General features: G+C 38.0%; 1 long non-coding RNA gene and 1 pseudogene across 2 annotated transcripts in view; one reads left to right on the top strand and one right to left on the bottom strand.

The window, feature by feature from the left end:
* Nucleotides 1-23,080, top strand: part of LOC123282487 (uncharacterized) — a 626,057-nt gene that overhangs the window by 435,227 nt on the left and 167,750 nt on the right. The window lies entirely within an intron of this gene.
* On the bottom strand, nucleotides 12,455-18,546 carry LOC139042705 (DNA polymerase epsilon subunit 3 pseudogene; annotated as a pseudogene).

Genomic DNA, 23,080 nt, shown 5'->3' with positions numbered 1-23,080 from the left:
AAAGTATGAGTGCTTTAACATTGTCATTCTTTATCAAGATTGATTTGACTATTCTGGATCCATTGAATCTCCATTTGAATCTTAAAATCAGCTTGTCAATTTCTGCAAAGAAGTCAGCTGGGATATAGATATGGATTACACTGAATCTCTAGATCAATTTGTGGAGTATTGTCATCTTTTTTTTTTCCTTCAAGGAAGATTAGCCTTCAGCTTACATCCGCCACCAATCCTCCTCTTTTTGCTGAGGAGGATTGGTCCTGAGCTAACATCCATGCTCATCTTCCTCAACTTTATGTGTGGGATGGCTGCCACAGCATGGCTTGATAAGCGGTGCATAGGTTTGCACCCGGGATCCAAATTGGCGAACCTCAGGCCACCAAAGCTGAGCATGCAAACTTAACCGCTATGCCACTGGGCTGGCCTCTGGAGTATTGTCATCTTAATTATATTGAGTTTTGCAAACCATGAACATGGGTTATTTTGCCATTTACTTAAGTCTTCTTTAATTTTTTTCAACATTTTGTAGTTTTCAAAGTATAAGTTCCTGTTAAATTAAATTTCTGCAAGCCTTCTGTTAAATTTATTGCTAAGTATTTTATTCTTTTAGATATTATTTTAAATGAAATTATTTTCTTAATTTCATTGTCAGTTTGTTCATTGTGACTGTATAGAAATATAATTAATTTTTGCATATTAATCTTGTATCCTGAAACTTCCCTGAAGTCGTTTATTAGTTTCAATTGTTTTGTAGCGGGTTCCTTAGGGTTTCTTATATAAAACATCAGACCATATGCAAATTGAGATAATTTTCTTTCTTTTTAGTCTAAATGACTTCCCCTCCTCCATTTTCTTGCATGATTGCTCAGCGTAACACCTCCAGAGCAATCTTGAATGGAAGTGGTGATAATGGACATTTTTGTCATGTTCTTGATCTTGGAGGGAAAACATTCAGTCCTTCACCACCAAGTGTAATGTTAGCTATGGGATTTTTGTCAATGCTTTTTGTCACATTGAGGGCATTTCCTTCTTTGACTAATTTGTTGAGTAATTTTATCATGAAGGGGAATTGAATTTCATCAAATGCTTTTTCTGTGTCTTTTGAGATGATCATGGGGGTTTTCCCTATATTCTATTGATATGGTGTATTACATTAATTGATTTTTCACATGTTTATTGAAACTTGCATTTCTAGGATAAATTCCACTTGGTAGCTGTGTATGATCCTTGTTATACACTGCTGAATTTGGTTTGTTAGTGTTTTGTAGAGGATTTTTGCATCTATATTCCTAAGAGGGATTGGTCTGTGTATGTGTGTGTGTATGATGCCTTTGTCTGGTTTTATTATCAGGGTAGTACTGGCCTCATGGAATGAGTTAGAAATGTTCCCTCCTCTTCTAAATTTTGGAAGTGTTTATGAATAACTGATATCAGTTCTTCCATATATGTTTGGCAGAATTCACCAGGGAGGCCATTTGATCTTGGGATTTTCTTTGTAGGTAGTATGGGGGATCAGGATTGGCTACCTCAAAATATGTCTCTTTGCCTTGATTATTTTCAAGAACAAATGACTCTGAAAGGAACTTTGACCTCCCTGCTAACTGCCTAAAAGAAATTTAAGATAAAAGGCCTGTCCCCAGGACAAGTCATCACCATAGATAACTCTGGGTATGGATAGTCTGTGAGGGTCCTTGCTAAGCCCCTTCTTATCTGCCAAACATTTGATTTTCTATTTCCATGTGAATTGCCTTCCTCCACTTTGAAGCCCTGAACCACTACCCCCAATATCCTCCTTTGTCTTTACCTGAAGATGGTACTTAAGCTGGCAGCCTTGGCCATTTTGGTGAGTTACCCAGTTTCCCTGGATTTCTCCCATGTATACGTGTTAGAAAGCTTTGTTTGATTTTCTCCTGTTATTCTGTCTTATGTCAATTTAATTAGTAGACCAGCCTGAAGGACCTAGAATGGGTAGAAGAATTCTTTTCCTCTCCTACAGTAGTTTTTAAATTACTTATCAAACAACATTACTTGTTATAAATCTATTCAGATTTTCTGTTTCTTCTAGTCAGTTATGGTAGTTCATCTCTTTCTAGGGATTTTTTAATTTTACCTAGATTATCTAATTTGTTGGCATACAATTTTTCATAATATTCTTTTATAATCCTTTTTATTACTGTAATATCAGTAGTAATGTCCCTTTTTTCATTCCTGATTTTACTAATTTGAGTCTTCTAATTTTTTTTTCCTGTTCAGCCTAGCTAAAAATTTCAAAATGTTTGAAATTTTAAAGAAACAACTTTTTTTTTTGAGGAAGATTAGCCCTGAGCTAACTGCTGCCAATCCTCCTCTTTTTGCTGAGGAAGACTAGCCCTGAGCTAACATCCATGCCCATCTTCCTCCGCTTTATATGTGGAACACCTACCACAGCATGGCCTGCCAAGCAGTACCATGTCTGCACCCAGGATCTGAACCAGCGAACCCCAGGCTGCAGAAGTGGAACGTGCGCACTTAACTGCTGTGCTACCAGGCCGACCCCTAAAGAAACAACTTTTAATTTTGGTGCTTTTCTATTCTTCATCTTATTTATTGCCCCTCTACTCTTTATTATTTTCTTCCAATTGTTTGCTTTGGGTTTAGTTTGCTCTAGTTTAAGTTTACTAAGGTGGAATGTTGAGTTATTGATCTCTGATATGTCTTCTTTTTTAATGTATGCATATACAGTTATAAGTTTTCCGCTAAGCACTACTTTATCCCTTTTCCATAAGTTTTTGGATGTTCTTTCTTCATTTTCATTTATCTCATAGAATTTTCTGTGAATGGTTCTGTGATCCATTGATTATTTAGGAGTGTCTTACTTAATTTGTACATATTTGTGAGATTCCTAAATTTCTTACTGTTATTAAGTTTCATTTCCCTCTTGTGATAGGAGAAAATACTTTGTGTCATTTCAATCCTTTTAGATTTATTGAGGCTTTTCTATGGCTCAGAATATTACATATCTGGGAGAATGTTCCATGTCTATTTGAGAAAAATTTGTGTTCTATTATTGTTGAGTGGAATGTTCCATAGATGTCTGTTAGGTCTAGTTTGTGTATAGTGTTGTCCGAGTCTTCTATTTCCTTTTGTGTATCATGCCTACTTTGTCTGTCCATTATTGAAAGTTAGGTATTGAATCCCTAAAAGTTATTGTTGAGGCGCCAGCCCCATGGCATAGTGGTTGAGTTCAGTGTGCTCCATCTTGGCAGCCCATGTTCATGAGTTTGGATCCCAGGCACAGACCTACACCACTCATCAGCCATGCTGTGGTGGCAACCCAAATATAAAGTGGAGGAAGATTGGCACAGACGATAGCTCAGGGTTAATCTTCCTCAGCAAAAAAAAAAAGAAAGAAAACTTTGTTGAAGTGTCTATTTCTTTTTTAAATTGTGTCTGTTTTTGCTTCACAGAATTTGAGGCTCTACTGTTAGGTAAATATATATTTATAATTTTTATATCATCCAGGAGAATTGGATGTTTGTTGTTATAAAATGCCCCTCTTTATATCTAGTAACCTTTTTTTTTTTTTTTACAAACTCTAGTTTGTCTAATATAAATATAACCACTGAAGTTTTCTCATGGTTGCTGTTCACATAATATATCTTTTTCTACTCTTTTCCTTTCAAATTATTTGTTACTTTGAATTTCAAATATATCTTTTGTAAACAGCATATAGTTGGATCATTTTTTTAAAAATCCAATCTAACAATCTTTTTGATTGGATTGTTGAATCCATTCTTATTTCATGTTATTGTTGATAAAGTTACATTTATGTCTGATATTTTACTTTTTGTTTCATATATGTCTCATGTATATTTTGTTCCTCTATACCTCCATTACCGGTTTTCATACTGAGTGTTTCCTAGTGGAACAAATTCTTGCTTTAATTATTTTGTTTTGTTTTGTTTTGTTTTTGTTTGTTTGTTTTGTTTTTTTGGAGGAAGATTAGCCCTCAGCTAACTACTGCCAGTCCTCCTCTTTTTGCTGAGGAAGCCTGGCTCTGAGCCCATCTTCCTCTAGTTTATACGTGGGACGCCTACCACAGCATGGCTGCCAAGCAGTGCCATGTCCGCACCCGGGATCCGAACCAGCGAACCCTGGGCCGCCGAGAAGCGGAACGTGCGAACTTAACCGCTGCGCCACCGGGCCGGCCCCTTGCTTTAATTATTTTTTAACTGTATTTTTTATTTATTTCCTTAATAGTTACTCTAAGGCTTACCATATACATCTTACATTATCAGAATGTACTTCAGCTTTATATAATTTAATTACAGTGAGATATAGAATCATTGCTCCTAAATAGCTCTATAATTTCTATCAAAATTTTGTGTTATCATTGTTGTACATAGTATATCTAAATATCTAAATATGTTAGCAACCCTATAATACATTGTTATAAGTAATTCTTTTCTTTCAGTCAATTCATTTTTTTTAAATTAAGGTTTAATTGACATATAATATTACATTAGTTTCATATGTACAACATAATGATTTTATATTTGTATATATTGCTAAATGATTACAATAAATCTTTATATAATCTTATACCTATTAAGGAATCTTAGAAAATAAGGGAGTTATATTTACCTTATTATTTATCCTTTATGGTTCTCATCATTTTTCCTGTAGATTTGAATTACCATGTATGGTCATTTCATTACTCCAATATAACATTGCTCTCTTCCTCCTCCTTTGTGTTCTATTTATTCTGTTCTGTTATTGTCAAATATATTACCTTTCTGCATGTTAGAGACCCACCAATACAATTAAAATAATTGTTTTAGAAAAAATGTTTCTTAGCAGTTAAGAGCAAGAAGACGAAATATGCATTTATACAGTCTTTTATAATTACATAATAACCTTTACTTGTGCTCTTTATTTCTGTGGATTTGAATTTCAATCTGTAGTCATTTTCTCTCAGCCCGAAGAACTTCTTTTGGCATTTCTTATAGGGTGGGTCTACGACCAATGAAATTGCTGTTTATTTTGTAATGTCTTTTTTTGTGTTCCCTTTGAAAGATACTTTTGCCATATATAAGATTCCTGGTTGACAGATTTTTCTTTTCTCTTAGTTCTTTGAATATGTCATTCCACTGCTTTCTACCCTCCATGTTTTCTAATGAGAAATTGACTGCAAATCTTACAGGGGTTCCTTGTATGTGATGAGATGTTTTTCTCTTGCTTCTTTCAAAATTTTCACTTTCAGTGTTTTTACTATAGTGCATCTGGGTGTATCTCTTTGTGGAGTTTGTTGAGTTTCTTGGATGTATAGATTAACATTATTCACCAAACTAGAGAACTTTACAGGCATTATTTTATCAAAGATATTTTTCTGCTCCTTCATCTTTATCCTGTTCTTTTTGTACTCTCATTACATGTGTGTTGGTGTGTTTAAGGATCTCCCACATTTTTCTGAGACTGTTAAATTTTCTTCATTCTCTATGTCTTTCAGGCTGCATAGTCTCTATTGATTTATCTTCAAGTTCTCTGATTCTTCATTCTGACAGGCTAAATCTACTGTTGAGATTCTCTAGTGAATTTTTCATTTCAGTAATTACACATTTTAACTCCAGAATTTTCATTTCATTCTTTTAATTTCTAATTATTTATAGATACTTTGTATTTGATAAAACATTGTCATTATAGCATCCTTTACTATTTTAAGCATGGTTTTGTGTCATAATTTTTGTTGAAAATTGTTTTAAATTTATTGAGACTTGGCATAACATGGTCTATCCTGGAGACTATTCCACATGCATTTGAAAAGAATATGTATATTCCCCTTGCTGAGTAGAGGGTTCTATAGATGTCATATAAAAACTGCATAAACATGTCAATAGATGCAGAGAAAACATTTGGTGAAATTCAACACCACTTCATAATCAAAACACTAAAAATAAATAAATAAAATGGAAAAAAAAACTAGGAATAGAAGGGAAATTCCTCAATCTGAAATAAGGCATGTATGCATACTCCACAGCTATCATCAAAAAGGAAATTTAAAAAACAATTCCATTTACAATGGCATCAAAAAAATAAAATTCTTTGGAATAAATTTAATGAAATGAGTGCAAGAAAACTACACTATGCATGGAAAACTGTAAAACATCATTGGAAAAAATTAAAAATGACCTAAATAAATGAAAAGACATTCCAAATTTATGAATTGGAAGATTTCTTATTATTAAGGTGATAATACCTTACAAATGTATGTACATATTCAACATAAGCCTTGTCAAAATCCCAACTGGCTCTTTTTGCAGAAATTGACAAGCTGATTGATTCATATGAAAGTTCAAGGCACCCTGAATAGCCAAAACTATTTTGATAGTAAAGAACAATGTTGGAGAATTCACATTTTCCAATTTCACTACTTACTACAAAGCTAGAGTGATCAAGACAATGTGGGAATTGCATAAGAATATTCAGGGGCTGACCCTGTGGCCGAGTGGTTAAGTTCCCATGCTTCGCTTCAGCGGCCCAGGGTTTCACTGGTTAGGATCCCGGGCGTGGACATGGCACCACTCAACAGGCCATGCTGAGATGGCGTCCCACATGCCACAACTAGAAGGACCCACAACTAAAACATACAACTATGTACTGGGGGCATTTGGGAGTAAAAAGCAGAAAAAAAAGAATATTCATAAAAATCACTTGAGAGTCTAAAAATATATCCTTCTCTTTATGTTCAGTTGATTTTTAACAAGAGTGCCAAGACAGTTTAACGGGGAATTAATAGTCCTCAACAAATGGTGCCACACTACCCACTGAATTTCCACAAAATGGAAATGAAATTGAAAATGAAAAATGAAATTGAAACCCTCACTGATATCATACACAAAAGTTAAATCCAAATGGATCAAAGACTTAAATGTAAAAGTTAATTTTCTTTAATCTTAGAAGAACATATAGTTGTAAATCTTTGTGACCTTGAGTAAGGCAAAGCCTACTTTGTTTGACATCAAAAGTAAGCAAAAAGAGAAAAAATAGATATTAAATAGAAATTAAATCAAAATTTAAAAACTTTGTGCAGCAAATGATACTATCAGTGAAAAGATAACCATCAGAATGGGAGAAAATATGTATATATCATATATCTTATAATGAGCTAGTATCCAGAATATATAAAGAATAGGAATAAATTTAACAAAAGAAATAGAACGTTTGTATAATGAAAACTACAAACATTGTTGAAAGAAATTGAAAAAGAGCTAAGGAAATTAAAAGATATACCATGTTCATATATTGAAAGACCTAATACCATGAAAATGCCAGTATTTATGAATTTTATCTACAGAGTCTATAGAATCCTTATCAACACCCTACCTGTTTTATTAGCAGAAATTGAGAAGCTGGCCTTAAAATACATATGAAAACACAAGGGACCAAGATTAGCCAAAACAATCTTTAAAAAGGAACATATCTGGAGAACTCACATTGCTCTATTTTAAAACATAGGGATAAGACATACATATCATTGGAACAGAATGGACAATCCAGAAGTAAAATATCACATTTATGGTCACTTGATTTTCCACAAGTGTTCCAAGACAATTCAATAAGGAAAATAATAATCATTTCAATAAATGGTACTAGGACAACTGGCTATCCACTTGCAAAAGAATGACATTGGATGGCTCCCTCGCACCACATACAAAAGTTGACTCAAAATTGATCATCGGTGTAAATCCAAGAGCTAAAAGTATAAAACTCAGAAGAAAACATTGGAATAACCTTGAGTTAGCCAATGCTTTCTTAGATATGATACCTAAAGCAAGTGCCAAACAAAAAATAGATAAATTGTATATCATCCAAATTTAAAACATTCATGCTTCAAAGAACACCAGCAAAACAACCAACACTGTGAAAGTAATATTTTCAAATCATGTATCTGACAAGGGACATGTATCTTTTTTTTTTTTTTTTGAGTAAGATTATCGCTGAGCTAACTACTGCCAATTCTCCTCTTTTTGCTGTGGAAGACTGGCCCTGAGCTACCATCCATGCCCATGTTCCTCTACTTTATGCATGGGACGCCTACCACAGCATGGCTTTTTGCCAAGTGGTGCCATGTCTGCACCTGGGATCCGAATTGGTGAACCCCAGGCCACCGAGAAGCAAAACGTGAACTTAACCACTGCGCCACTGGGCCGGCCCCTGACAAGGGACTTGTACTGAGCATATATAAAATCTCTTACAACTCACACCCAATAGGATGGTTTTAATCAAGAAGACAGATAACAAGTGTTAGTAAGGACATGGAAAAATTAGAGATCTCATATATTCATTTCTGGTGGGAATGTAAAATATTGTAGCTACTTTGGAAAAAGTTTGAAAGTTCCTCAAATATGGTAACATACAGTTACCATATGACTCAGCAATTCCCCTCCTAGGTGTATACTCAAGAGAACTGAAAACTTATTTCCACACAAATACTTTTACATTAATATTCATAGCACCATTATTCATAATGAGAAAAATGTAGAAACAGCCAAAATATTTAGCAACTGACGACTCGATAAACAAAATGTGGTACAATGGCCTATTATTCAGCCATGAAAAGTAATGAAGTAGCTGCAATATGCTGCAACATGGATGAACTGTGAAAACTTTATGCTACGTGAAAAAAGCCAGGCACATACTGTATGATTCCTTTTATATGAAATGTGTAGACTAGGAAAATCCATAGATAAAGAATGTAGATTAGTGTTTTCTAGGGGCTTGTTGCATGAATGCCATGTATTGAGTAACTGCTGATGGTTGTGGGTTTCTTTTTGGAGTGATGAAAAACATTCTGAAATTAGATAGTGGTAGTGGTTGTACAATTCTGTGACTATACTAAAATCCACTGATTGTACACTTCAAAAGTATGATTTTATGGTTTATAAATTAAATCTTAATAAAGCTTTTTTTTTAAAAAAAGCAACCTGAATCTGAAGAAAAAGTGCATTCTAAGAAAGCATAACTCAACAAGTAATAACCCCTTCCTCTGGCATAGCAAAAGCCACATTCCCTAATACTAGAATCCTACAAATATTCATAACATTGATTCTTGCATAGCCTTTGTGGGGGTAGAACAATCTTGAGCTCCTAGCTTCAGACTGTGCTTCCAAGGGAAATGACAGGACTTTTCAAGGACATTAAACCATTAACTGATCTTCAATAATTATTTCAGCTCTCAACACTCTGAGTGGATCTAGCTCTGATCACAACACTGGGTTCCAAGAATGTTTTAACACCTATTAAAATATATAATAATAGGGGCTGGCCCCGTGGCTGAGTGGTTGGGTCTGTGCGCTCCGCTGCGGGCGGCCCAGTGTTTCGTTGGTTCGAATCCTGGGCACGGACATGGCACGGCTCATCGAGCCACGCTGGGGCAGCGTCCCACATGCTACAGCTGGAAGGACCCACAACGAAGAGTATACAACTATGTACTGGGGGGCTTTGGGGAGAAAAAGGAAAAAAAATCTTAAAAAAAAAAAAATTCTTAAAAAAAAAATATATATATAATAATAACAATCTAATGTCTTTGAGCAAGAAGACAGGTACAGGATAAATTTTTGGCCAGAGGTTAGAAAGATATATGCTATAAATGAGAAAGCAGTACAAAGAAACATTTGGAAATCCAGGAGTGAAGGGAAAGAAAGGGGGAGAAATATGTGAGTAAATAAGTAAATAAAATAATTTCAGAGTGATAAGTGCTACCAAAAAAATAACAGAACAAAATGTGATAAGAAGTAACCTGGGTTTGTTTTGCTACTTGGATTTGGGTGATTAAGGAAACCCTTTCTTAGTAAATACTATTTTAAACTAAGATTAAGATAAAAGGAAGTAGTCATTTGAAACTGGAAAAAGAGCATCCCAGGCAGAGGAGGAGAAATTTAAAAATCCTTGAGCAGGAAAGAGCTTGCAGATGAGTGACCAGAACCATGGCCAATGAAGCTGCTGCATAGCTGGCAAGTGACAAGTGCTATGAGAAGAGGTATAGAGGTAGATAGTGATAGGTAAGGCAGGGTGTTGCAGGCCATGTCAGGAGTTTGAATTTCATTCTGCTTACAAGGCGAAGTCATTGTATGGTTTTAAGTCTAAGAGTGTTGTAATCTGATTTATGTTTCTAAAAAAGCCAGAAGCATATGTAGTCAGAGACAGTCTTTTCAGAACTAGATGTTTTATATGGCAACGGAATATTTGAACTTCGATGAAAAAGAGGAGTTATAAATTCAAATTAATATCAATGATACAATCTAAAGTTTTATTGTGTCTCAATAGAGAAACTTTGTTTTTATACAATTCAGTGATTGCTACACTAAGATTTAGAAGTCAAATGATCAATTTCATGAGTAATTTTTAGTTTTGAAGGTAGGCATACATTAAAATTTTTATGATCATATATTTGAAATGATGGTGCTTCACATACGTTTTAGGGTCTATTTCACTATAACTTGGACCTGATTGCTCTTAGAACACATGCAAAATATGATAAGTCCAGTGCCAGTGGGTATCCACTTTATACTGTTTTGTAAAATGGTGGGAACATCATCTGAGGGGATTTAGTTTAGGCAGGTCTGAAACAATCTGTTTGACGTGGTCAGATGCCAGGGACTCCTGGATTCAACTTTTGATTCAACCCAGCCTACCATAGTTACTAAAAGTATGCTGGGACTGACTTATACCAGCTCCCAAGTAGATAAGTGGTATAGAGATAATTATTTCCAGGGCAAAATACATCTATACCTTGACATGACTGCATCACAGAAGCAAACTATTGACAAGTAAACTATGACCGTGTGGCTCTCGGAACAGTTTAGGATGTCTATAGGGGTATAAAGACACCCTTTCCTGCTGCTAGAAATGCCTAGATTGAGTTTCTCAAAGGGCTTCATGAATCCTGATATTAGACATATGTTATTTTCATCAGTGGATACCTTCATGGGGTCTTAAATACAATGGGATGTTGCCTCTACAAAGAGGAAAATGTTCCTGGGTCTCTTGTTTTATGCATCATCTTCATGCAGGTATGTTTGAGTATCTTTTACTTACATTAAAGAGATTTGTATCATTTTTCAGTGTCTCTCGGTACCATCAACTCTACTTCAATCACACACCATCTGTCAGTAACAAATATCACCTTGTTTAATATCTGAGTCTCTCTTATTATCCCCAAACAGAAGGCCTTGTTTAATTTAGGTTAGTTTAAATAGGTGTGAGATATCACTTAAACTATGCTCCAGGGAACTCCTGAATATCTATAAGTAAGAAAATATGCTAGAGCCAACCCTGATTGCCTAGTGGTTAAAGTTCAGCACACTCCACTTGGGCAGCCTGGGTTTAGTTCCTGGGTGTGGAACAACCTCTGTGTCAGTAGCCATGCTGTGATGGCAGCTCACATAGAAGAAATAGAAGGACCTACAACTATGTACTGGGGCTCTGGGAAGGGGAAATAAAGAAAGAGGAAGTTTGGCAACAGATGTTAGCTCAGGGCAAATCTTTCCCAGCAAAAAAAAAGAAGACAGTCTATTCTTGCTTCCCCTTGGCAGAACATTGGATATTTGAACTTATTCAAAGACATATTATAATTTTATAATAAAATATATAGAATCTAGTAAAAGTACACTTAGTACCTGTGCTTAAGACTTACTTGCTTGAAGGCCATTAATATTTGAGGCTAAGGACAAGTATACTGAGTTTAAAAATTCCCAAAGCAGTGTCAGTTTTAAAATATCCTACAGCAGAGGACAAGGTATATATTTACTTTACTCACCTCCAGTTTTCAAGCACTTGGTGAAAGCTGCTGGCTTTGAGAAATGACCAGGTCAATCTGAGCTGAAGGCTGCAAGGAAGGGAATTAGGTAACAGGTGTGAGTCACAGTTATGACACCCATTCCATGTGCTCTTCTTACAGTGTGACTAACATGGTGTTCCCACCTCTTGAGTCTTGGTGGAGACTTATGACTGTTCCAGCTAATATGGCATGGTGGAAATGATACTATTTGACTTCCAAGATGAGTTCATAAGAAGATACAGCTTCCACCTGGATCATTTTCTCCCTCCCTCCCCTGCCCAGGATACTTGCTTTGGGGATCCAGGTAGAGAGGCCATGTTTGGGTGTTCCAACCAATAGCCCTAGCTAAGGTTTCAGTCAACAGCCAGTATCTACCAATGATATGTGATTGACCCTCCAGAATATTCCAGCCCCCAGACGTCAAGTCAACTCAGCTGATGCCACGTGGAGCACAGACGTCTTCCTCACTAATCCCAGCCCAAACTGTAGATTCATGAACAGAATAAATGCTGCCATTGTTTTAAGACACTAAGTTTAGAAGTAATTTTTTTTCAGAGCCATAGTAACTAAAACAACTCCAGAACGTATATCCAACTGCCTACTTGTCAAATGCAATTTTAATATGGTAAAAGCCAAACTCCTTCTTATCTCTCCCTCACACCTGTTCCTTCAGCAGTCTTATTTATCTCAGCAAATGACAACTTTATTTTTCCAGCTTCTCAAATCATAAGGCAGTCATCTCTGATTCCTCTCTCTGCCTCTGATACCCAATGTTATTGTTGCCTCCACCTTCACACCATATCCCAAATATGACTATTTTCCCCACATCCGCCACTTCCACCTGATCCAAGCCATGAACATTTTTCACCTGGATTATTTCAATAGCCTCCTAAATGGTTTTCCTGTTTTATCCCTCAACTTCCTACACCTAAATCTCCACACAGGCTCCAGAGGAATCATCTTAAAATGTCTGATTTTGTCATTTCACTGCTCACTCCTAGTAAATATCAAGGTGTTTAAAATTGGCCCATAGTTTTCTCTCTATCCTTATGCCTCACACTGTCCTCCTTGCTCACTTAGCAGCAGTTAAACTGGCCTCCTTGTTATTCCATGAGCACATCAGGTACTTACTTGTCTTTCATATTTTTGCTGCCTGGAATGTTCTTTCATTAGTTATCCTATTGCTCAATTGCTGAGTTCCATCTGCACAAATATTATACCTTCAGAGAAGCCTTCCTTGACCACCTATCCCTTTAGGCTGTTTTATTTTCTCTTTATTACTTACTAACATCTGACATTGTTACCCATTGTGCATTTGTTTAATCTTGTAAGACACACTAGAATGTGAGGTTCAAAAGAGCAGGGACTTTGTCCATTTTGTTTACTGATATACCCCAGCACCTAGAACAGTGTTTGGTACAGATTAGGTGCTCAGTAGGTATAAGGCCAGCAGGTTCCTAAAATCTTCTTATGTGGTGGTTTTGAAAAACAAGCAGCAAGCTCTGTTATGGTCTTTCTTAAAGCAAGGAAGAGGATGATGCTAAACATTTCTAAGAGTCATTAGTTTTACCTTTTATTGTGCAACTGCAGTGTGCTGAGCACTTATGTCTAGATGAGAGTGGCACGGAGAAAACACTGTTGATTAAGATATTTTGAAATCAAGGACTTTAAAAACAAGTGCAATGAAATGCTATAGGTCCCATGATAGACATTTTAAAGGAACACAAACAAGGGAACTCAAATAAAGGAGTTGTCGGTTCTATCTGAAGAAGGGGTTTTAAGGAAACTTCATATGGAGTCTTGAAAGATGAGCAGTTTTCCAGATAAACGAGAGAGGCAGTATTGGGGGTACAAGAGGGCATTCCAAGATGCAGTAACAACATGAACAAAGGAATGCCTGAGTGAAATAGGTTGAATAGCTCTTATGGATGGAGCTTATATAAATGTAGGGTTATATGAAAGAGAAAGCTGAAGAGGTAAGGTAGGCAGGGGACAATTTGAGACAGGCCTTTTATGCCATATTTGTTTGGACGTTATTGTGTAGTGAATCAAGATCCTACAAGGGTTTTAAGCATAGCTCTTTCCTGTTTTAAGATTCTTAATGACAAATGATGTGGCTAAAGAAATAGGTCAGCCCATTTCCCTATGTTCTATCCACATAGCAAAAAGAGTTTCCAGAGACACAGAAATACTTCTCTTAAATAGTTCTCTATGAAAGGAATTAGACCAGCTAAATCCATCAAATCTAAGCAGGCTGTGGTCATAAGTAACACTGTATTTTTTGTTAAAACAAAATGTGCAATTCGTTTTGTGGGGTTAATGTGCAAAAAACTGCTAAGTACTTCTATAAAAAAGAAATAATTAAATGTCAAAATTATCTATTTTAGAAGGAGTCTAAATGTCAAGAATAGTGGAATTGCCTATTAAATTATGATGGGGTACTATGTATTCATTTAAAGGGGTGATGATGATGCTGATGTAATAACAAAGAGAAATGGTTTTATATATAATGTTATTTTAAAAATAGAATTCAGAATTGTATTTATGATGAGATTTCAACTAAGTAGGAAAAAAAAAAAAGCCATTATGATAGCCAGGCTTCAAAATGGCCCCCAATGATATTGTCTCCTGGTATTTATGCCTTAATCATCCCCTCCTGCACTGAATAGGGCTGACTTGTATAACCGACACAATATTGCAGAAACGACAGTGTATGAGTTTTGGGCTAGGTCCTAAAAAGACATCATAGGTTCTGTTTTGCTTTCTCTTTGATCACCCACTCTGGGAGAAGCCAGCCATCCCATCCATGAGAATACTCTAGCAGTCATATAAAGACTTCCACATCATCAGGAAAATTGAGGCCCTCTGTGGACATCCAGCAAGGACTTGCCAACCATGTTCGCGAGCCTTGGAATCAGACCCTCCAATCTTAGTCAAGCCTTCAGAAGGCTGCACCCTAGGCTGACATTTGGACTGTGTTTGGAGGAAAACTTTTCCTCTACCAGTTTAGGTCCAAGCAGTAGTGATGGTGGTGGTGGGGCTGTGAATGAATTGGTAACAGATTAACAGAAGAAAAGTTTATTTTACATGCATGTGGGAGCACTTTACAAGGAGTGGCTCCCCAAACAACCAAGGGTAAGGGTTTATACATCAGCTTAACAAAAGGGGAGAGGGACTTGGAGCTTCGGTGGGAAAGTATGGAAGGTTCTATTGGGCTTGTTTACACAGTTTTTCATCCTGGTGCTAATGGGCTGTCTCCTTTTTGGCTGGAAGCTTCCCTGGAGGGGGGTTTATGGCAGTATGTCAGAAAGCCCTGCTTTAATCATCAATCAAAAGGATGTTCACATAAGGCTTTTTCTGCAGCTGTTTGTCCAAAACTTTTCAGTTTATAGTAGTCTTCATGCCACTCTGGTGGGTTATTGGACCCTTCAACTGCAACATTATGAGATACCTTGAGTCCTTACTACCAGTTAATTCACTCTTTTTTTTTTTTGAACAAGAATGTTCTTTATTTGTACAAAGCATTATTTTCTCAACATTCTTCACTCATTAGTCAACAAACTTTTCACTGTATTCATTTAACATATTAACAGTGTCAAACTACACTTGACTGTCAACCTCCAAGCACTCAACTTAGAGACAAACAAAAAGTGCTTGGAGTACCAAATGGAGAGAGAAAAATGAAGAAAGTTCAACTGAGACACCTTAGAAGCAGTTAAAGGGAGTAGCCTGCTGGGAGGGGGAGGGTGGCTGGGGAATTCCTGAGCACCATCAGATTGCCCTTAAGGTTCAGAGAGGTTTACAAAACCATTTTTAAAAGACTTGAGATTAGAACTAAGGAATGAGAGGAACCTGCCATTTGGGATATTAAGCAGGTTATCAACATTCCTGGATTGCAGAAGTGAGACAAAGAGAGAGAGAGAGAAAGTGGGAATGGGGAGCAGAGGAGAGGCAGAAGACAGGAAGCGAGAAGCACACAGGGAGGAAGTTGTGCTCAGAAGAAACAAAGTTTGGAACCTGTCAAGAATTGGAAGAATGAAAAGCCATAGTCACAAGTCTGGAAGGACTACAAGAGAAAGCCTGGAATTTTATACCTTCCAGGAGGTAACAATAAATCCTAAAGCTGTATAGTGGCAGACAGCGAGGTGCATTTAAGACTAAACCATATGTTTTGTAAAAGACTAGGACATTGGCACACTTGCTTGACTAATTCCACTCTACACTGCTGATTTAAAAACATGTGTGCCCAGAGCATAGCCACCCCAGCAGGTCAAACGCCTACAGGCGATATAGAAGGGGTCCAAGCCAAGCAGATCTGTGGAAACCAAAATTCAATTAATGTTACTGTCAAGTGAAGAGACAACAGAACAGATTTCATTGTTCTTTTAGTAGTTTCCTAAAGCTAACATTTTGACCACTTGTAATAACCTGGTATTTCCAAACACTGTATGATCAAACAGGCTGACCATGATCAAAGCCCCAGTTTTTCCTGAGCCTTGACTGCCTCTGTGATCTGGAACACAGCTGGCAGCACAGAGTTATTACTTTTGGGGGGCAAGGAATTTCTAGAGGGGTAGAAGGGCACTGAGGATCAAAAACTGTCTAACCATATGTATATGTATGTAAAGAAGAGAGATCAAATTGACTAATTGTATTAGTCGTTCAGAGTCCATCATGCTAAAAAGTAACCTTCAGGATGGTTAAGCAACAGGATTCTGCTACTCAGATGCTCTGAGTGTGGGAAGCGCTGGTTTTGATCATTTTAGTCAGTTTCTATTTTGATCTTCTCAGGCTCTTCTGCCTAAGACTACCCTGCCCAGCAGGGGAAAGCTTCACACGAACACATACCATGTTTCAGAGTGGTACCTTCCAAAGTGCCAGAGTCTCCCCACCCTATTCAGTTGTCCACTTCCTCGTCTTCATTCTGTTCTTCTTCCAGCCTTTCCTCGTCTTCATCAGTGTCCTCATCTCTGCTCTTGTCTGGCTCTTCTGAATCTGTTTTTTTTGCCTTTGTCCCTCTTCTTTTGCTCTGAAGCTTCCTTCTTGCCTTTCTTCTCCCTCTTATATGCTTCCAGAGCTTCTTTTAACAGGGTGATGAACCGCTGGAACTCCATCTCCTCCATGGCAGAGAGCACATCGCTGGCATTCAGTGGCTTGCGTTTCCCTTTCATCGCGAAGTTGTTGGCCCAGTACGTGGCTGACAGCATGAAGACGCTGGCAGCGCGGGAAATGGCGCTCCGGGCCTCCTTGGAGATGTTGACTCCGTCCAGGAGCGCCTCCTTGATGATTCTGGTGACGACAGCGTTGGGGAAATTTAGGTCCTCAGGGCTCTCTGTCATTGCCGTCGCGGGGGCCCGCGCCTCCGCCCCAGGCCTCCTCCTCAGGCTGCTACAGCAGCCGGCGTCGCCACGGTCTGACCCAACAAACCTTCCGTCCCATCCCACGTTGCCCACTCTGTGTCCCACAGTGCCCCGCGCACCATACCTTCCTTCCTCCCCGAGTCCCGCCTCTGCCTCAAGTTGCCTGTGCGTCAGAACTTCACGCGCTGCTATGGTTTTGGCCCACCAGGGCTTCCGTCTGACCCCAGGGGCACCTGGCGTCCGTTCGGGAGCTCGTTTCTCCACTCCATGCCACCAAGAAGTCTGGAGCGTTCCCCTCAAATTAAGTATGTCTCGCTCTAAGTCACTCTTAAATGCCTGACTCACAGAAACTGTGTGTGATAAAATGTTCACTTGTGCTATTTTAAGCTCTTAAATTTTGGTGTAATTTGTTGTACAGCAATTGATAAGTAATTCATCTGTGCATTTTATTTTCAAAATTTTCTGTAGCTTGATATTAATTTTATAATGAAAAAGCATAATAAAAGTAAAATATTTGATTTTTGTTGACAAAATATAGTGCTAAGGTCTCTAAAGTGAGGAAGACTATAATTTAAAAGATTTAAAATTCTGAAACAGAGATGCAATAAAAAACTTAAAGCATTGCACTTCATTAGACCTACCGTTAACAAAAGACTTGCATGTGACAAATAAAAATGGCAAGCAATAGGATATATTGGAGAATATGAGGAAGCCATTTGGTATAAACCTAATTCGGCCTGACCTTGTCTTTCCAAAAGGGCCTGACTGTGGCTGTTGAGCATGCATTGTATATCTGCTTTAGATATTCCCTATGGCAAGAACAAAGGCCCTTGAGATAAAGGTGCAACTTCCCTCCCCCTCCCAATGTTGGCATTTCCTTAAGGATTAAGCATCTTTCCTTAGGCTAGGAACTGATTGCTGCGCTCACCTGTGACCGCCCAGCTCGAGACAATAGACTTGCCTCCTGCTCTGCCCTCTGAGATAGCAGACCCACTACCTGCTGTGTCCATTAAGTGCTGTGCTGACAGGGCAATCTTGTGACTATTGTGGGAGGGACATTTCAATCACATGTGAAACACCCTGTTTGGGGGTATATAACCACTCTGTGCACCCCACTTCTTTGGTGCCCTTCCTTTGGGAAGAAAGGCCCTGGGCCATGGTCCTCAGATTTCAGCTCAGAATAAACTCACCCAAATTTTCATTTATAGATTGGTTATGGATTATTTTCGTCGACACATGAAACCACAAGGAACACTGAAACCAGTAAACCAAGACCTCAACCAATAGGATCAGCTTCACCAAAAAGAGAGAGATGTTGAAACACTTTGATGCCAAGAATTGTTTAATGTAGAATCCAAAAATATTAATATAAAAATGAAAAATACCATAAAATATGTTTACTTGGCCAGCCCAGTGGTGTAGTGGTTAAGTTCGCGTGATCCACCTCTGCGGCCTGGGGTTTGTGGGTTCGGATCCCAGGCACAGACCTACACACTGCTCATCAAGCCATGCTGGGGTGGTGTCTCACATACAAAATAGAGGAAGAGTGGCACAGATGTAACTCAGGGACAATCTTCCTCAAGCAAAAAGAGGAAGATTGGCAACAGATGTTAAGTCAGGGTCAATCTTCCTCACCAAAAAAAATGTGTTTACCTGATACACCAGATCACAGACTGCAAGAGATTTTTAAAGTATAAAATAATTCTGTTTTTCCCTTCAATTTAGCAAAGAGGTTATGCCTAATCTTCCTCTGACTATAAAAACAATAAACGAAAGATTTGGGAATATCCTCAAAGTAATCAGTGATATCTAGAATCAATAAGAGGGCTTTGGTAAACTGCTAAACTGGTATACAACCATATTCTATACCATAAATAACTTCTTTTAGTACCTTGCTTATCTGGTATGTCTAGCTCTGAAAGAACTCATAACAGCCGTACAAAAGCAGCCCAAAATGTTAGGATATTGAAGGGAACTTGCAGCATCACATCATTAAAAAAGATGGGGAAAGTGACAAAGAAAATGTATTCAGTAATTTGAAATAAGGAAATGAGGTGATTTGTATGACTGACTTTGTCTTGTCCTTTTAAAAAAGAGAGCTGAACCCTTCATTGGCATTTTCTTTTCTTCTCTTAAAAACAAGATATGAAAAAAATAGAAGTTTTTACATTCACCTTGAATCTCATCAGCTATTCTTGGCAAATTTGGAGACATGAATTGCATCAGGAACTCATTATGGCTCCAGAGGAAAGTTAGCACAAGAAGCATGCAAAACTTAAAAAAAGAAAAGGTTTGTCCTTTTTTTCTGTAATCTATTTCCATAACTTAGATATATTTGACATTTATTGGTCATTTGCTATGTTCCAGATAATGGAATAAGGGCTTCATTTATCTTATTTATTTACTTTTTAACCCTAGAAATTATTCTATGACATAGGTGGCATTAGTAATCCCATTTTACAGATGATAAAACAGAAAGTTTAAATATCTTGCCTAAATTGATACCAGGACTTTAACCCATTTGTGTCTAGCTTCAAAGCCAGGGCCCATAAAACACTGTGTGATATAAGAAGTCAAGGCTTTCTTAAAATGGTGCATATTTAAAATTGAAGCAGGACAAACTGCTATTTCAAAGACATTTCCAGTTTTCCAGAGGGGAGGCCTACTTGAATTTATAATTAATTTACTTACTTTGATGGTGATTGTGGTAGAAGACTCAGAAAACCTTCCTTTTCTGTTTTGGGATAAACACTTTAATAACTTGCAGTTTATGTTAATACAAAGCCAAAATCCTGTGCTAGAATGAGGAACTTAACTACTTTGGTGATTAACTACTTAAGCTCAATTAACTATTTAAGTTTGTCATTCTAGTTAAGAGCTTGTCTACTGAGTATAGTAATGTAAAAATCTCCAGGGTGGCCTGAGTTGCTGCTTTAAAAAGTGAGCAGTTATTAATTGTTCACAGAAGAAGAGGAGAATTTCCTTTTCTCCTGCAGGTTGGGGCAGGGAGGGAGATCGAGGGTGGGGACTCTGGAGAGAGAAGACAGGGTCAAGGCAATTCCAGTAAATGAACTATATAGAGTGTTCCTTGCGCAGGGAAACAGGTGGGGGAGGGCAGACGGAAATAGCCAATTAGGAAGCTCCTGTGGTAGGCACTAGCCAACAAACATCAGGTAAAATATGATGCTGAGTTTTCAGTTATTTTTCTCTTCATTGCCATTTTCATTATTTTGATTTCCCAAACCTCCATATGAATAATACTTATATATCACTTCCCATGTGCCAAGCACTGTTCTTTTTTTTAACACTAAGACATTTTTAATTCCTTGATCCTTTTTAGACAATCTAGCACAGTAAAACAATTATAGTTTATCCATGTTGACTTTTAACTTCCTAAGAGTGTTTTTATCATGATCAATTATGCTGTTTTAGTGAGGTAAAATTGGTATATAACATTATATAAATTTCAGGTGTACAATATTATCATTTGATATTTGTATACACTACAAAGTGATCACCACTGTAAGTCTAGTTACCATCCATCGCAATACAATTGATTCCCTTCTGGTAACCACCAATCTACTCTCTGTATCTATGTGTTTGTTGTTTTGTTTGTTTATTTCAGTTTTTAGATTCCAAATATAAGTGAAATCATACGATATTTGTCTTTCTCCATCTGACTTATTTCATTTAGCATAATATCCTCAAGGTCCATCCATACATTTACAAATAGCAAGATTTCCTTCTTTTTTATGGCTAGTAGTATTCCATTATATATACATACCACATTTTCTTTATCCATTCATCCGTCAATGGACACTTAGGTTGTTTCCATATTTTAGCTATTATAAATAATGCTTCGATGAACAATGGTTTTGATTTGCAATTCCCTGATAATTAATGATGTTGAACATCTTTTCATGTGCCTATTGGCCATCTGGATGTCTTCTTTGGAAAAATGTCTATTCAGATCTTCTCCCCATTTTTTAATCAGGTTGTTTGTTTTTTGTTGTTGAGTTATGTGAGTTCTTTATATATTTTAGATATCTACCTGAAAAAGAGTTCACAGTAATGGTCATAAAGGTGCTCACCAATCTCAGGAAAACAGTGGATGAACATAGATTGGTGAGCATCTTTATGACCATTACTGTGAACTCTTTTTCAGGTAGATTACTTATCTCCATTTCATTAAAGTTTTTTGTCTGGGGTTTATCTTGTGCTTCTGTTTGGAACGTATTTCTTTGTTCCTCATTTTGCTTGATTTTCTGTGTTTGTTTCTATGTATTAGGTGGAACAGTGGTCTCTCCCAGTCTTGAAGGAGTGATCACTGAAAGACTGGGAATGTGTTTCAGTCTGTTGTCTGTGCAGTGCCCTGGGGGTGTTAGCCTGCCAAGAGCTGTCTCTCTGATTATTTCAGTCATGTGGGGCCCAGAAACACAAGCCCCCCTGTCCACCTCTGTCAGGTACTCAAGGGACATCTGTGTGGATTGTTGGCACTTGCTGGGACTGGCAGGTTGGGGGCTCTGGTGAGGAGTGCCAGTCTGGGGCAACCCCACCACCTGATCTGGCAGCACATGGGCCACAGTGAAGGAGCACCAGGCCGGGGGCTTCAATGGAGGAGTGCTGGATTGGGCAGGGCACAGCCACAGTGGAATGCTGAGGTGTGGTGAGCAGAGCTAGAAGGTAGATGGAAAGTACCAACAATGGTGCACACCACTCTTGGAGTAGCAAGGTTGAAGGAGAGCAAAAAAATGGCATCCGCCAGTGCCCCCATCCCCAGAGAGAGTTACAACAGACCCCTGTCCCTCCAGCATATGCCCCACGATTAGTCAATGTATCTCCTTCACATATATCCCAGGCACTTTTCAAGCTGCTGCCTCTGCACTGTGACTCAGAATGAGTGAGTCTGTGCATGAGCCCTTTAAAAGCAGAGGCTTGGTTTTCTAAAGCAGTTTGATTCTCCCAGACACAAGCCCTGCTGGTTTTCAAAGCCAGACATTTTGGTGGCTCATCTTTCTTATGCAGGTTCCAAGGTCTGGGGTGCGTGATGTGGCGCTTGAATCCCTTGAATCTCAGGGAAAATCTCCATGTGTGATATCCTTCCCACCTGTGGGTCACTGCCCCGGGGGTGGGGGTCCCGGTGAGACCCCATTTCTGTCCCCCAACCTATATCAATGTAGCTTTTTAAAAATCTTTTATTGTAGAAGAGCTGTTCTGCTACTCTTCAGGTATTTCTTCAGAGAGAATTATTCTGTATGTAGCTGTAGCTTTGGTGTGTCTGTGGGAGGAGGTGAGCTCAGGATCTTCCTTTGCCTCTATCTTGAACTGCCCTCTTCCCAAGCATTGTTCTTAATGTTCACTTGGAATTAGCCCATTTAATCCTCAAGAGAGGCCCATAAGATGGGTACTAGTATTATCCCCATTTAGAAAAAGGAAATTAAGGCACAGAGAGTTCAAGTAACATCCCTAAAGTCCCACAGCTAGTAAGTGGCCAAGCTGGGATTAGAACCTAAGCAGTCTGGTGTCAGTGTCCATACACTTAACCGGATGCTATGGTAATTCTCAGAAGAGATTTAACTTCTACAGCTTAGAGTTAGCAAAGATTTAGGACATTAAGAGAGAGGTCTTTGTCCACACTGGAGTGAAGTGACACTGGGAAAGACAAAGCAACCTGGTCCAGAGAAGCCCCGTGCAACTGTTTCTGGGGAAGAGGTGATAAGTGACAACCAAGATGAATTTGTGGAACGTGTAAGTATTTCCCAGGGGTAATCGGAAATACTAGGGAAAGAGAATGCCACAGAAGACAGAACTTCTTACAGTCAGGTAGAATGGGGACTTGGATTAATTTATATATGTACTAAAGGGAATTCCTAGGGGCTTGAGAACATGGAACTTGGGAGCATTC

This window comes from Equus asinus, chromosome X (assembly GCF_041296235.1).
Source record: "Equus asinus isolate D_3611 breed Donkey chromosome X, EquAss-T2T_v2, whole genome shotgun sequence".
NCBI lineage: Eukaryota > Metazoa > Chordata > Mammalia > Perissodactyla > Equidae > Equus > Equus asinus.
Note: the sequence above shows the minus strand (reverse complement) of the source record. Positions and strands in the feature narration are given on the sequence as shown.